The 15,921-nt window shown below is 44.8% G+C and overlaps 1 pseudogene; it reads left to right on the top strand.

The window, feature by feature from the left end:
* The window catches only part of LOC148149673 (uncharacterized), a 77,870-nt pseudogene that overhangs the window by 40,252 nt on the left and 21,697 nt on the right, over positions 1–15,921 (top strand).

Below are 15,921 nucleotides of genomic sequence, written 5' to 3'. Positions count from 1 at the left end.
TTTAAAAAGATATGAGGGGCAACTTTCTTACACAGAGATTAGTTTATGTGTGGAATGAACTTCCAGAGGAAGTGATGGATGGGGATACAGTTAAAACATTTAAAAGAGATTTGAATAAGTACATGAATAGAAAAGGTTTGAATAGATGTGGGCCAAATACAAGTCAGACTACTTTAGTAAGGGATTATGGTCAGTATTGACTGGTTGCACCGAAGGATCAGTTTTTGTTCTGTATGCCTCTATTGCTCTAATAGACAGTTAGGGCTATTTTGATAAGAGGCTTTTACATTAATTTACTTAGGCCATGCTTTGAGTTCTGTCTTCTTTTCTGGACACTCAAGCACAAAGGGAACATTCAAAGGTGGAATTTTAGAAGGGAGGATCGACGAGGTTGGTCCCTTGTGTCAGAACAATGAGGAAAAGGCTCTTTTCAGATGGTTAGGAATTCCCTTCCTAACAGCACTGTTGGTGTACCCTCATCATAAAGACTGCTGAACATCAAGAAGGCAACATCCCACCACCCATTCTTAAGAGCAATTAAAGATAAGCATTAAATGCTTATACAATGCCCCCTCCCCCCCATGTCAGTTAATGTCACTGGAAAGGTGCAGATGAAGGAAAGCTAATTGATCCATCCTGTCGATTCTTTGCTTCTAACAATATTTGGAATTTCTCATCAAGGGCTGTCCACTTTGCAAGAAAGTAAATAAGGAGGGGCATCCATGCTTATATGTAAGATATGCACAGGCTGAAATTACAGTGGAAGGCAAAGAGCAGATCGGTTATCTGTTGGGTGAATAGACTTTAAGGAAGTCCTGCTTGTTTCCCAGCACACAGTCTGGTTGGGAATAATCAGTGAGTCTTCTGCTTGCTCAACTAAGTTTTAGAGATGTGTCCGATAGATCTCCTGAGTTACATTGACAGTTATATCTATTACATCCTCACTGAGACCAAATGAGCTTCATCAACTGAGTTGGAGTGAATTCTGTAGAAATCATAATTTAGGCCTTTAAAGGAAGGGCATCAATCTCCAATCCCCTGAATATCTGACCACACCAAGGTCAAAACATCTTCAGAATAAACAAAACAAATGTGTTCTCATTAAGAGTGTGGAATCTTTGTGTTAATCATGTTCTTAATTCATTGTAATAAATATTCTCCACCTGCTTCATGATAAATTCATTCCTAGGCTAATTATATTCATTAATAACTTTTTTTTTGCTAGCTGTCAGGTTAGTTAAGATTTATAATTACTTGTAGATATACCTTCCATATGATTTATAATTAACGAGGAAATGGAGTAGTCATTTTACCCTGTATTTCAATATAGTTTAGAATACATAGTTCCTGATATTATTTCAAATAATCCCATGTTATATGTTCTCACTTGGTAATGTAGTCCTAAGTTTTTTCTAATCAACCATCCTTGAGGGTCATTTTATTTGGCGGTTGCCAAAGCTGATCTAATGTTCACCATTTTTAACCCAATGTCTAAAATTAGATTAGATTCCCTTCAGTGTGGAAACAGGCCCTTCTGCCCAACAAGTCCACACCGACCCTCTGAAGAGCAACCCACCCCTCTATATTTATCCCTGACTAATCCTCCTAACACAACAGGCAAGTTAGAATGGCCAATTCACCCAACCTGCACATCTTTAGACTGTGGGAGAAAACCCACACAGACACGGAGAATGTGTAAACTCCACAGAGACAGTTGCCCAAGGCAGGAATTGAACCTGGGTCCCTTGTGCTGTGAGGCAGCAGTGCTAACCACTGAGCCACTTACCAAATTAAGGTCAGATAATTCAGGGGAGTTAGGAAATATTTCTGCATGGGTGCTGAATGTTTGGAATTCTCTTCAACAAGCAGCAGTTGACGTTAGATCAGTTGTTAATTTTACATCTGAGAAAGATACTTTTTTAAGTAAAGGAGCTCATATGGAGTTAGACCACATCTCAGCCATATATGATGGAATAGGCTCAAAAGGGTGAATAGCTATTCCTGTTCCTATATTTCAATAATTTGAAGTAGCCTGAGTAGCCATCAGTGGATAATGCTCAAGGTTGTCAATTGCACAGAAATGTGCAAGGGACTTTGAAATGCAAATGAAAATGAAATGCGAGCTGATGCATGTATTTGAGGGAATTAATTAATGGGAGACAGATTTCCATTGCAGTGGATATGTAGTTTGGATGATTCCAGGTCTGTTTATAATCTGATCTGATCAAGATGGAAGAGGAAATGAATATGCTTTGTGAGAGATTCTGGGTTAAAATGAATAGAACTTTGCACATTGTTGCAAGACCATAAATCAAATAAGACGTTGAATCTATTACTAGGACAGTATCGTATAAAACAAGGAATGCAATATTACTTTATACAAAACCTTAGAATGGTTGCTTTGAGAGTACTAGTTACAATTTTAGCCTCTTCCAATGGTGGAGAGCAATGTGGCTCTGCTGAATGACGGTCTGAGAGCTCGTAGCAAAAGTTCAAAAATCTTTACTTTTTATCTTTGAACAACAGACTTCAGGGTGATCTGATTGAGAATTGTAATAGAAAATATATTCTATCTACGTTGTCAGGTCATTTAAACTGGATAAATATTAGTAAACTAAAGAGTGGCATATTCATTATAAAAGCAAATTAGGTTATATGTCTAGAATCACCAGAATTATCAACCTATGACATATTTTGGAATATCAGAGACTTGACAGGACTAATGCTATGTTACAGTTTCCTCTTTTTGAGGCACCTGTAACAAGGGAATATAGCTTAACAATTAGGGCTCTCCTATTTATGACTGAGAGAAAGATTTCTTTCTCAGTTTCTGAAGGTCATTAATCGGTAGAATTCTGCTCTTCAGAGAGAAGTGGAGGTTAATGAATATATTCATGAATGCGTTAGACAGATTTTTGATTGGCAAGGGGATCAAGGTTCTGGGAACAGACAGGAAAGTGGAGTTGATGTCAACCATCATTTTAGCCATGATCCTATCTAATAGCAGAGTAAGCTTGAGGGGCAGAATGGACACCTCAATCTTGCATTTTATCTCGTTAAAATATGTGATCGGAATTCACACGATACTAGGTTATAGTCCAACAGATTTATTAGAAATCACAAGCTTTTGGAGCATTACTCCTTCATCAGGTGAAGTGAAGGGAAGCACATAGGTACAGAATTTATAGGCAGACAGATCATAGGATCATACAAATCATGTGAATGGAGTGTTGACAGGCTGAATAAGAAGTCTGTGTGGATGATCAGAAGTGTCAGATGGTGTGAGTTAAGTGTCAACAGCTGAATAGCAAGCGAAGGGATGACTATGATCTGATTAATTGAGGCAGAGAGATAATTGTGAAAAAATTGTGCTGGAGGCAAACCAAATGGCTGGAATAACATGTTAGGTATACGTGTTACATGCTGAGTATCGAACCAAAGTAACAAGTAATCCAAAACTGTGCAAACTAATTAAGGTAGAGAGATCATTACAGGTTATGAAGGGATGGTATTAAAACAGGACAGTAAGGATGATTTTACAGGTACAGAATAGTATGGTGGGGTTACATGAACCCAAATGACGGTCAATGCAGCATTCACTGGCTCTGTTATACTTGGGGCAGAAGGCAGCTGCGGGAAAGGGCAAGTGGGGCTTTGGAGAGGCAGCACGCTCCTTTTACTGTTTTCACCTCACTTCTGCTTCTTCCTGACGGCAAGTCTCGAGGTGCTCAACACCTTCCCAGATGCTCCTCCTCCACTTTGGATGGTCTTTGGCCAGTGATTCCCAGGTGTCTGTGGGAATGCTGCACTCCACTGGTGAGGCTTTTTCTGTCCACCTGGGGCTCGCCTGCCATTTCTAAGCTGTGAATGGAGCACCTGCTTGGGGAGTCTCACGCTGGTCATGCAGATGAGGTGCCCAGCCCATCGTAGCTGATCAAGGGTGGTCTGTGCCTTGATGCTGGGGTTGTTGGCCTAGTCAAAGAAGCAGGAGTTGGTGCATCTTTCTTACCAGCAGGTTCACAGGATCCTGCACAGGTAGCATTGCTGGTTCTGCTCCAGCGCCTTGAAGTGTCTGCTGCAGACTGTTCATATCTCAGAGCCATATACGAGAGTAGGAAACACCCAGTAAACCATGATCGTGGTGTCGGATCTGATGTTGTTGTTCTTGAACATGCTTTTCCTCAGGTGACTGAAAACTTCACTAGCACGGAAGCAATGCTGGATCACTTTGTCAATGGATGCTTTGGCCAGCAGGACACCCCCTACGTATTGGAAGTTGTCAACATTCTCTAAGGGCTTCCTGTGGACCTTGATGATCAGGGCGGGGGGGGGGGGGGGGCGTTACTTCACAGTACCAGGCTTGGTTGGTGGAGGACCTTTATTTTGAGGATGTTCATGATGAGACCCATGCTTTCTGTAAATGTGCTCACGATGGTCAGAAGTACATCCTCTGAAATTGCACATATGCAACCATGACAATGCATGCTATTTTCAGATTATTTGGTGTTGTGATGAGATAATAGAGTCATAGAGATGAACAGCACAGAAGCAGACCCTTCGGTCCAACTCGTCCAGATATCATAAATTAATCTAGTCTAATTTTCCAGCACGTGGCCCACATCCCTCTAAACCCTTCCTATTCATATAGCCATCCAGATGCCTTTTAAGTGCTGTAATTGTACCAGCCTCCACCACTACCTCTGGCAGCTCATTCCATACACGTACCATCCTCTGCATGAAAAAAATTGACCCTTAGGTACCTTTTAAATCTTTCCCCTCTCACCTTAAACCTATGCCCTCCAGTTCTGGACTCCCTCACCCCAAGGAAAAGACTTTGTCTATTTACCCTATCCATGTCCCTTTTGATTTTATCAATCTCTATACAGTCACATCTCAGCCTCCGACACTCCCGAGAAAACAGCCCCAGCCTATTCAGCCTCCCCCTATTGCTCAAACCCTCCAACTCTGGCAACATCCTTGCAAATCATTTTTGAACCTTTTGAAGTTTCACAATACACTTCCTATAGCAGGGAGACCAGAATTGCACACAATATTCCAAAAGGTCTGACAACAAATCACAATATATGCCAATCTGTTTCAAGATATGGAGACTATTATGAGGTGTGATTCATATGACATCATCATCTCACTATTTAAGTTTCAAAGCTCTGCTGGACTGTATGGTGTGAACTATCAAAGGTCTGCTGGACTATATGGCATGTACTATCAAAGCTCTGCTGGACCATATGGTGTGTACTATCAAATATCTGCTGGACTATATGGTTGTACTACTAAACCTCTGTTGGACTGCATGGTTTGTACGATCAAAGCTCTGCTGGCCTGCATGGTGTGTACTATCAAGTCAATGGATTAGGTGATTTTAACCTTACTGTAAAGTCTCTTCCAAAGATGGAAAAAGTGAGGACTGCAGATGCTGGAGATCAGAGCTGAAAATGTGTTGCTGGAAAAGCGCAGCAGGTCAGGCAGCATCCAAGGAACAGGAGAAGGGCTTATGCCCGAAACGTCGATTCTCCTGTTCCTTGGGTGCTGCCTGACCTGCTGCGCTTTTCCAGCAACACATTTTCAGCTCTCTTCCAAAGATGCCTACTTTGAAGAAGTTCTCCTCCTCCCTCTACAAGGATCTCAGTGAGTCTCTCTCTCTCTCTCTCTCTCTCACTGCAACCCACCCCCCCACCACCCCCTACACCCCCCAGGTCGTCTCCTCTGCCCTGAAGCTCTTCAGCCACATCCTGAAGCAGACTCGCTACCACAGCCACATCTCCTTCCTCAGTGACTACCTACAGAACCGACTGATCCCGCATGGACTCCGGACTACATTCAGACCAACACAATCTGGATCTGACCGGGACAACCTGCACCTGCTGCAGATTCAAAACATTTCTCTTTTCGGATCCTCCGCTCCACACTCGCTGCCATCTAATCTCTCGGCAGTCAGTCCTGCCTCAGCTGAGGGCTGCACTCTCTCAGAACTGCAAAGGCCCCCTACTGTATTCCATCCTCAGAAGAATTCACACACTTAATAAATTTTTTTTACATTATATCGGACATCAAAAACTATAAGTACAACAAACTTTCACGTACCTACCTCAATAGTCAGAACTGCTCAGCCACCATCAGCCACGAGACCGTGCCAGCCATCATCACCGCGGCAAACAATGATGTCACTTCCATCCCCGCCGCCTGACAGCCTGCAGCCACAGCTGATTATGGCGCCTCTGTGACCACTGGCCAGACAACAGCTGCGGCAACTGTTGGCCACACTCCAGCCGCCGTGACCACTGGCCAGGCAACCGTGACCGCAAACACTGGCCAGACAACAGTTGCGGCAACCGTTGGCCACACTACAACCGCCGCAAACACCGGCCAGACAATCGCCACCGCGACTGCTACGAGATCTGCTGCAGCCGAGACCAACGCGAGGCCTAACTGGAACATCACTTCTGCCCCTCTGTTGCCGCCGCCGCAGCCATTTCCACCACCTCCGACATCACCTATGCCACGCGTTCTGCCAATTGCTGCCGTAGCAACCACTTCCACCCCCACTGACACCACCCATTTAAACACTGGTGACAGAATTGCCTATGACACCCCCCACACAGATTTCACTATCACTACTTCCGTCCTCCCACAACCCCAAGTTGAGCGTCACTTCCGTAAACTTCAGCCCTGGTCCCTCCACTACCACTCTCGCTCCAGTTACAGGCTCCGCCCCCACTCCCAGCTCCACACCTATACCAGGTCCTAGCTCCCAGCCCTGCCGAGTTTTCACCATCACCCCAGACCTCCCCCTCACTGAGGACAAACGATCAGTCTTCAGCAAAGGCCTTACCTTCCTCCCCCTCCGCTCCCGGATCAATGAATTCAGACCGCATTGTAACGTTGTAGCCTCCTTCCGCTGCCTCCACCTCCAGGCTGACTTCTGACACCAAGACTCCCTCCAATCCTGCGAGGACCTCTTCTCCTGCCTCCAACACACCCCAAACACCTGGACACCCCGTGCTGGTCTGTTACCCTCCATCGACCTCTTTATTTCCAACTGCCTCTGGGACATTGACCACCTCAACCTGTCCACCCCCTTACCCACTCCAACCTCTCACCCTGACAACATGCAGCCCTCCACTCACTCTGCTCCAACCCAAACCTCATCAGCAAACCAGCGGACAAGGGGGGTGCAGTGGTAGTTTGATATACTGACCTCTACACTGCTGAAGCCAGGCGCCAACGCAAAGACACCTCCTCCTACTGCCCCCTTGACCATGACCTCACCCCCCCTCACAAAACCATCATATCCCAGACCGTAAACAACCTTATCAACTCGAGAGATCTCCCACCCACAGTTTCCAACCTCATAGTTTGAGAACCCCACACCACCCAGTTCTACCTCCGACCCAATATTCACAAGCCAAACTACCCTAGCTGACCCATTGTGTCAGCCTGCTCCTGCCCCACCGAATTCATCTCCACCTATCTCGATACTGTCCTATTCCCCCCTTAGCCCAGGAACTCCCCACAAACATTCGAGACACTACCCAAACCTCCACCTCCTCCAAGACTTTTGTTTCCCTGGCCCACAACGCTTCATCTTCACCATAGACATCCAGTCTCTCTACACCTCCATCTGCCATGACCAGGGCTTCCATCCTCTCCTGACGTCCCCAATACTACCCTTCCACTGACACTCTTATTTGTTTGGCTGAACTGGTCCTCACCCTCAATAGTTTCTCCTTCGACTTCTCCTACTTCGTCCAAACAAAAGGGATAGCCATGGTCACCTGCATGGGCCCCAGCTATGCCTGTCTCATTGTCAGCTATGTGGAACAGTCCATCTTCCGCAGCTACACCAGCACCACTCCCCACCCTTTTCTCCGCTACATTGATGACTGCATCGGCGCCACCTCATGCTCCCACGAGGTGGTTGAACAGTTCATCAATTTCAGCAACCTTAAATTCACCTGGATCATCTCAGACACCTCCCTCCCCTTCCTGACCCTCTCCATCTCCATCAACGAGAACTGACTCAAAACTGACATCTTCTAAAAGCACACTGACTCCCAAGGCTACCTGGATTACACCTTCTCCCACCTTGTGTCCTATAAAAATACTATCCCTTATTCCCAATTGTTCTGCCTCCACCGCATCTGCTCCAAGGAGGACCAGGTAAAAACAATGACTGCAGATGCTGGAAACCAGAGTCTAGATTAGAGTGGTGCTGGGAAAGCACAGCAGTTCATGCAGCATCCGAGGAGCAGTAAAATTGATGTTTCAGGCAAAAGCCCTTCATCAGGAATACAGGCAGAGAGCCTGAAGGGTGGAGAGATAAGGAGGACCAGTTTCACCACAGAACACACCAGATGACCTCCTTTTTTAAAGACCACGTTTTCCCCTCCCATGTGGTTGATGATGCCCTCAGCACATCTCATCCACTTCTTGCACCTCTGCCCTCGAACCCCACCCTTCCATCTGTAACAAGGACAGAACCCCCTTGGTCCGCACCTTCCACCCCACCAACCTCCGTATACATGGTATCATCTGCCGACATTTAAGCCAAATGGATCCCACCACCAAAGATATTTTTCCCTCACCACCCCTATCTGTTTTCCATAAAGACCGTTCCCTCGTGACTACCTCACTAGATCCACGCCCCCAACAACCCACCCTCCCCTACTGTCACCTTCCCCTGCCACCGTAGGAATTGCGAAACCTGTATCCACACCTCCCCCCCTCACCTCCCTCCAAGTTCCCAAAGGAGCCTTTCATATCCATCAAAGTTTCACCTGCACTTCCACACAAGTCATTTGCTGTATCCGTTGCTCCCAATGCGGTCTCCTCTACACTGGGGAGATAGGATGCCTACACGAAGAGCACTTCAGAGAACACCTCCGGGACACCCACAGCAACCAACCCCACCGCCCCGTGGCCAAACACTTCAACTCCCCACCCACTCGGCTGAGGAAATGCGGGTCCTGGGCCTCCTCCATCGCCACTCCCTTACCAGCCGATGCCTGGAGGAAGAATGCCTCATCTTCTGCCTCAGGACCCTCCAACCCCATGGCATCAATGTGGACTTCACCAGTTTCCTCATTTCCTCTCCCCCTACCTAATCCCAGTTCCAACCTTCCAGCTCAGCACCGTCCTCATGACCTGTCCCATCTGTCCATCTTCCTTCTCACCTATCTGCTCCACCCTCCTTTCCGACTTATCGCCATTACCTCCACCTCGATCCACCTATTGCACTCTCAGCTACCTTCCCCCCAGCCCCACCCCCTTCCCATTTATCTCTCAACCCCCGAGGCTCCCAGCCTCACTCCTGATGAAGGGCTTTTGCCCGAAATATCGATTTTCCTGCTCCTCGGATGTTGCCTGCCCTAATGTGCTTTTCTCGCACCGCAATCTCGACACTATGAAATCAATATTTATCAAGTGTCAATCAACAAAGCAAGATGTTCACACCTGATTCTCTCATTTTCACATCATCATGGAGAAGAAATTACCATTCCCGTCATAACTAATGCTCAGAATGCAAGTGTGGAGCACTTTGCCCAGTAGCCAATTGTCTATCCATTCCAGGTTACAGGAATTTCTTCTTCAAAGACAGAGGAGAATAAAAGAAAGCCACTATGACGGAGAAAATAACAAGTTGTGAAAACTGCATGCTGGTCAGAGTGTGAGTTAGAACTACAAACATAAATATGTAGCAAAGGTTTTTAAAATGTGCAACCATTCATACAAATTCATTACTGATCGTGGAATTACATTGCAAAGCAACAGAAGTCAGCTCAGATCAATGCATAGAATATCAAGCATGTATAAAGAGAGTGAAGAAGAGCACTTCAATGGGGATAATAATGTGATAATGCTGAAACAGCAGCAAGACTACCACTTGTCAGATAAGTACAAAAGAGAACAACATGCATCATTCCATGTGGATTTATGATCACCAGATCAAGATAAATTTTTGAACATCCAAAGCGTTGAATTGAATTTTAAAATGTAAACTCTCTTTTTAATTTAGTCATTGGGATGTGGGTATTGCTTTCTGGACCACGTTCATTGCCTATGTTGTTTGTTAGCATAATTATTAGAGTCATAGAGATGTACAGCACAGAAACAGACCATTCGGTCCAACTCGTCCATGCTGACCAGATATCCCAACCCAATCTAGTCCCACCTGCCAGCACCCGGCCCATATCCCTCCAAATCCTTCCTATTCATACACCCATCCATGCCTTTTAAATTTGTAATTGTATTAGCCTCCACCACTTCCTATGGCAGCTCATTCCACACACTGGACAATGCAATGTTTGTTTGGGATAAGCTTTTGGCCTTGGCAAAAAGAGGAGAATGTTATGCTATGTCTCATGATCAGTATTTGTGCCTTTCAGAGGGATGGCAATGATTTCATCACTGTATCATCGCATGTGGCCTGAGCAGATAAAGATCTATCATAGAATCATAAAGTCCATACAGTGTGGAAGCACTCCCAGTACTCCTCTTTATAACAGGTCACTTGAAGCATGGAACTGTTGGAGGCATGTTCCTCTGCTTTAAACTGACAATTTAATATTCAATCAAGTGTTGCATCAAGCACCCCACGCAAAACTGAAATCAATGGGTAACTCTCCACTCGCTGGAGTCATACCTGGCACATAGGAAGATGGTTGGGGCTGTTTGAAGTCAGTCATCTCAGCTCCAGGACATGTCCAACCATCGACAGCAGATTCATTGATGACATTCCCTCTGCCATTAGGTCAAAGGTGTGGAGGTTCGCCAATGATTGGACAAATGTTCAGCACTGTTTGCGTCTCCTCCAATGCTGAAGCAGTCCATGTTCACATGTGACAAGATCTCTATTTTCCATTGCCTCGGCAAAGCAACCAAAATAATCAAAGACCCCTCCCACCCCAGTTATACTCTCTTCTATCCTCTTCCATTGGACAAAAAGTACAAATGACTGAAATCATGTAACAACAGATTTAAGAACAGTTTCTACCCTGCTGTTATCAGACTTACGAGCAGCCCTCTCTTACAGTAGAGTTGATCGCTGTCTGCACCTTCTCTGTAGCAGTAACACGATATTCTGCATTTTATTCTGTTACCCTGGTGTAATGATAATTTGGTATACTTTGTCTGGGTAACACACAGAACAATACTTTTCACTGTATCTCGGAGCATGGAGTCATAGAGTCCTACAGCACAGAAAGAGACCCTTTGACCCAAACTGGTCCATGCCAACCAAAATGTTCGTCCACGCTAACCCCATTTTCTTGCACTTGGCCATATCCTTCTATCTATGTACTTGTCCAATTGCGTTTAAATGTTGTTAATGTACCCACCTCAACAACTTCCACTGGCAGCTAATTCCGTATGCAGACCAGCTTCTGTGTACAGTAGTTGCTCCTCAGGTTCCCTTTCGTTCTTTCTGCTCTAACCTTAAACTGATGCCCTTGAGTCCTCCATTCCCCAGCCCTGGGAGAAAAACTGAGTGCATTCACCCTATCCATGCCTCTCATGATCTTATACACTTCTTTAAGATCCCGCTCAATCCTATGCTCCTATGCTCTACAGAAAAAGGTCTAAGCTTGTTCAAAATGTAGTTACTTGTTTTCAATGTAAGCAATAAAAAGCCAATTACAAGGTTTTTCTGAGCAAAAGAAAGAACAATTTTATTAGTTGCTGACCCTGGAAAAATAATAAACATTCAATGTCAAATCCCTTGTGCAGTCACTGAGGACCTTAAAAAATGCAAACAGAGACACGCACACAAATATAAATTTGAAATGGGATAGTGTTGAAAATGAAATGAAAATAAAAGAATTTAGTTAAGTGACCTTTGACTGTCCTTGAAGCATACAGCTTTAATATGAGGCTACGGTTTGTTATTTGGCTTCTTGGACTGTCAACAGAAGCAAAAATTGCAGCAATCTTTTCAGTGCTTGGTTTCCCAATTTCTCTTTAAAATCAGTAATGTCACCTGGATTTGCTGCTTGAGAGACAGGCAGTGAAAGACTTCTGCTACCTTTTTTTCAGTCAAAGTCAATCTTGCTTTTCTTCTACAAAGGGGTTCTTTCTTCTTTCTTTTCATTTATTTATTTTATTATACCCAGAAGTGTTCCCACACACAACTGAATGTTTTTTTTTCCCAATCACCAAATCACGGTGGTTTTTTTGGCATTTTTAACCTTTAACAACCCTTAACAACTCCATGTAACAGAGCTAGACTATTTTTTATTCATTCGTGAGATACGGACATTGTTTGATGGCCAGCATTTATTGCTCGTCCCAGGTTGTGGTTTGAGAAGGTAGTGGTGAGCTGCCTTCTTGAACTGCTGCAGTCTACCTGCTGTGGATTGACCCACAATAGCAGTAGGGAGAAAACTCCAGGATTTTGACCCAATGACAGTGAAGGAACAGAGATACATTTCCAAGTCAGGATGACAAGTGGTTTGGAAGGAACTTGAAGTTGGTGGTGTTCCCAAGTACCTTTTGCAGAGTGTTGGCAAACACATTTCATCAATCACATTACTGTGGATCTGGAGTCACATTAGGCCAGACCAGGTAAGGACAGCAGTTCCCTTCCCTAAACAATATTAGTGAACCAGTCGGTGTTTTTTTCCTGACAATTGACAATGGATTTATGGTCAACATTAGATGTTTAGTTCCAGATTTTTATTGAATTAAAATTCTACCATTTGCCATGATGGGATTCAAACCTGTGTCCAGAACATTAGCTGAGTCTCTGGATTAGTCATCTAGTGTTAATACACTAAGCCATTGCCTGGCCCTTGTCCTTATCTACTGCCCTTGTCCTTTTAGATGCCATTGATCATGGGTTTGGTGAATTTCTGCAGTGCATCTTATAGATGATACACGCTGCTGTTACCGAGCGTCAGTGGTGGAGGGAGTGGATTCTTGTGGATGTAGTGACAATCAAGCTGGTTGCTTTGTCCTGAATGGTGTCAAGCTTCTTGATTATTGTCAGAGCTCACCCATTCAGGCACGTGGGGAGTATTCCATCACAGTCCTGACTTGTGCCTTATAGATAGTTGCCAGGTTTTGGAGAGTCAAAAGGTGAGTTGCTCACCACAGCATTCCTGACCTCTGATCTACTGTTGTGGCCACAATGTTTATGTGGGGAGTCCAATTGAGCTACTCGTCAATGGTAATCTCAAAGGCGTTGATAGCAGAGCATTTAATGATGGTAACACTTTTGAATATCAAAGGGTAGTGTTTTGATTGTTTCTTACTGGTGATGGTGATAACCTGGCAGTTGGTGGGCGGCACGGTGGCACAGTGGTTAGCACTGCTGCCTCACAGCGCCAGAGACCCGGGTTCAATTCCTGCCTCAGGCGACTGACTGTGTGGAGTTTGCACATTCTCCCCGTGTCTGCGTGGGTTTCCTCCGGGTGCTCCGGTTTCCTCCCACAACCCAAAGACGTGCAGGTTAGGTGGATTGGCCATGCTAAATTGCCCACAGTGTTAGGTAAGGGGTAAATGTAGGGGTATGGGTGGGTTGCGCTTCGGCGGGTCGGTGTGGATTTGTTGGGCCGAAGGGCCTGTTTCCACACTGTAAGTAATCTAATCTAATCTTCTGTGGTGTAAATGTCACCTGTCAGTCCAAGCTTGGATATTGTCTCAAGCTTGTTGCATTGAGCATGAACTGCTTCAGTGCCTGAGGAGTTGCAAATGGTGCTGAACAGTGTATAATCATCGGCAAACATCCCTACTTCTGACGTTATGATGGAGTAAAGGCTATTAATGAAGCAGCTAAAGATGGTTGCGCCTAGGACCCTACCCTGAGGATCTCTTACAGTAATGTCTTGGAGTTGAGATGACTGACCTCCAACAAGCTTGACTATCTTCCTATGTGCCAGGTATGATTTGAACCAATGGAGAGTTTGCCCCGATACCGATTGATTCCAGTTTTGCTAGGGCTCCTTGATGCTACACTTGGTTGACTGCAGCCTTGATGCCAAGGCTATCACTCTTACCTCACCTCTGGAATTCAACTTTTTTGTCCATGGTTGAACCAAGGCTGTAATGAGGTCAGGTGCTGAAAGCCACAGATTCTGGAGTCTTCAGTACTAATGTTGAAAAGCTGCCAGGGCTCATAGCCTTTGCATAATCCAATGTTTCCAACTTTTTTTTGATATCACGTGAAGTGAATCAAATTGGCTTATGACTGGTATTTGCAATGCTGGGGATCATTGGAGGAGACAGAGATGAATCATCCACTCAGCACTTCTGGCTGAATATGAATGTTTCAAGCTTATTCTTGGCACTGATGTGCTGGCCTTTTCCATCACAGAGAATGGGAATATTTGTGTCACTCCTCCTCTGGTAAGTTATTTAATTGTCCAATGATGTGGCAAGACTGCAGATCTTAGATCTGATCTGATGGCTGTGGGATCACTTTGCTCAATCTATCACTTGGTGCTTATGTTGTTTGACTTGTAAATAGTCCTGTTTGGTAACTTCACCAGGTTGACACCCCAGTTTTATGTATGCCTGGTGCTGTTCCTGGCATGCCCTCCTGCACTCTCCATTGAGCCAGGATTGATCCCCTGGCTTGATGCTAACTGTTGAGAGGGATATACGCCAGACTGTGAGGTCACAGATTGTGTTGGAGTACAATTCTGCTGCTGTTGATGGTCCACAGTGCTACATGGATGCCCAATCTTGAGTTATGAGATCTGTTTGAAGTCTGTCCATTTAACACTGTGATAGTGCCACACATCACAATGAAGGTTATTCTCAATGTGTAGGTGTGAGTTTGTCACCACAAAGATTTTGCAGTGGTCACTCTTACCAATACTTTCATGGATGCATCTACAGCTGGCAGATTGGTAAGGATGAAGTAAAGTAAGGTTTATTTTTATCTTATTGGTTCCCTCAGCACTTACTGCTGACCCAATCTAGCAGCTTTGTCCATTAGGACCCAACCAGCTCAATCAGTAATGTGCGGCTGCTGAGCCACACTTGTAGGTGGACATTGAAATCCCATACCCAAATTACATTTTGCAACCTTGCCATTCTCAAATCTTCCTCCAAGTGTTTTTCAGAATGTAAGAGTACTGATTCTTCTACGGAGGGACGGTGGTACAGAGTAACCAGCAGGAGGTTTCCTTGCCAAAGTTTAATCTGAAACCACAAAACTTCATGGGTTCAGAGTTAATGCTCAGCAACTCTGTCCTGACTGTATACCACTGTACTGTCACCTCTACTGGGCCTGTCCTGCTAGTTGGACAGGACAATGTAGGGATGGTGATAGTGGTGTCTGGGACATTGTCTCTAAAGGTATGAGTCTGTGAGTATGACATGTCAGGCTGTTGCTTGACTAGTCTGTGAGACAGCTCTCCCAATTTTCGCACTGCCCCCAAGATTCCAGGTTATCTGTCTGGTTTCATTTCTTTGCGACATTATAGCAATCCATACAACTGAATGGCTTGCTAGGCCATGTCAGAGGGCAGTTGTGAGTCAACCACATTGATGTGGGTCTCGACTTGATGGTAGGCCAGACTAGGTGAAGATGGCAGATTTCCTTCTCTGACGAACATTTGTGAACCAGATAGGTTTTTCTGACAATCGACAATGGTTTCATGGTCATCAGTAAATTATAAATTCCAGATATATTTTATTGAATTTGAACTCCACCATTTGCCATGTCCCAGAATATTCACTTAGTTTCTGGATGAATAGTCCAGCAATGATATCATTAGGCCATCACCTCCCCTTCTTGCAATAGCAGGGTGTTCTTTTGCCTATTTCACCTGCTGAGTTCTTTCTCGACTAAAAAATCATAGGTGATGTTTTCATCTACACAATGTGTAAATTCTCATAATGGTGTAAATCAAATTGGTGATCAACACTTTCACACATCTCCCGTATATTAGGAAGGGTGAA

This window comes from Chiloscyllium plagiosum, unplaced genomic scaffold, assembly GCF_037043375.1.
Source record: "Chiloscyllium plagiosum isolate Xiang-an unplaced genomic scaffold, Cpla_swu_hap1 HiC_scaffold_7, whole genome shotgun sequence".
In the NCBI taxonomy this organism is placed as follows: domain Eukaryota; kingdom Metazoa; phylum Chordata; class Chondrichthyes; order Orectolobiformes; family Hemiscylliidae; genus Chiloscyllium; species Chiloscyllium plagiosum.
The sequence above is the reverse complement of the archived record's forward strand: the minus strand, read 5'-3'. Positions and strand labels throughout refer to the sequence as shown.